This window comes from Tuber melanosporum, assembly GCF_000151645.1.
Source record: "Tuber melanosporum whole genome shotgun sequence assembly, scaffold_12, strain Mel28".
Taxonomy (NCBI): domain Eukaryota; kingdom Fungi; phylum Ascomycota; class Pezizomycetes; order Pezizales; family Tuberaceae; genus Tuber; species Tuber melanosporum.
The window spans coordinates 1,202,503-1,204,124 of NW_003298777.1; positions in this window are offsets into that span (position 1 = coordinate 1,202,503).

A 1,622-nucleotide genomic window follows, 5' to 3' on the forward strand; every position below is an offset into this window, starting at 1 on the left:
GATGATGATCAGGCTTGAGAATCAGATTATGATTCATCCTGTATTTCAGATAATACTATTGCCAGAAATGCTAATTTCATAAGCTTGAATTGAGGCTAGATAAACTTATCTGAAGATATAGATATATATTTCATAACTGGTATTATGTACATCAATTTAATAAAAAATTTAAAAACATTATTATCTTATATTGTATTGCACTTGCGTTTGTGTTGTATTGTACTTACTTTCATGTTATATTGTATGGCGTTGCACTTGCTTTTATATTGTACTTACTTTTCCCAACTATGAGTAACGCAAAATAGGAGGAAAACCAGCTATTATACCAGATTGGCAAATAATCCCTCAGTTGGCAACTCTTGGTAATTCTAAGTAACAGGTCTTTAGTTGTTATTCAGTATTAGTATTAATTCCTTCAACTACAAGGCATCCCTAAACCTAGTTATAACACTCTGCAAAGTCAATTGATTTCTTGGATAGTGTCTGTCGAAGTTCTAGACTCTTCTACTCATTGTAGAGTAGATGAGAATGTTTTGGCTCTTTGTAGAAATCTTCTAACATTCAATATCATATCTTTGTACAAAAATGTCCTGTTACTTACAGCTTATTCCAAAGATATTCTATCTTTGAAGTCTAGTAACCCTCTGGGTAGTTGACAGATTTACTCTGCTCCACTTCTCAGACCTAGTTGAAGGTCCCTTCTTATATATTCTGTGAACAGGATCCAGTCAGACAGATGGCAGTGACATATATGGTATTATTTTAACACTATCAGCTTTGTGGAATTATAGTCACAGGATGTAACTAAAATTGAGATTGATGTATAATGACATGCAGAGCCCTATGAGGGGGTCAGAATTGGGTGTAGGAGACCAGAGATTCTGATTCACAGTGGGGTTACTCTACTTAGAGTGCTTCCTAGGTATTGGATTCCAGTACTCCTAAACTTATTTCTATCTCCTATGGCCTCTAGTGTACTGAAGGAATAGTTACAAATCTTTGTGATGACAATGTCCCATCACCTTCTGCCCATAATTAGGATACCTAACTTGAAAGCCTAGTAACTTAATATACATCTGACAGATTTCCTCCATTCTACTTCTTTGAAGCACTCAGAGGTCCTCTTTTATATATCCAGCAAATAGCATCTGGTTGGACAGATGGCAGTGATATATATAGTGTTATGAAGTAGGCTTCACTGAAATGACATTACAGTTATAGGATGTAACTCATTAAAATTTGACTAAGGATATGCAGGCCTTATAAGGGAGCTGGAAGGAAGTATTGGCAATTCTGATAAATGAAAATCTGTAAGCAGGTTACCCCACTGAGGGGTCTGTGCACTTCCATATACCTAACAAGAGCCAAGAATCTTTTATAATACTATTATTATAATATTGTAGAAATTTATCTAGAGAAGCTTAATTTTTCATTTTGTTTATAACTATTAGAAGGAATAAATACTTTAAGATTCTGAAATGATTTATTTACCTTACTTTATAGAAAACTTGTAGTAATTATTCTCTAAAAATATTTACTAATTTTAAAATTATTATGAACTAACAACTTAATATTAGTTCAATAAATTATTATTGCAAGAACTGGAATAATTGGACAGCATA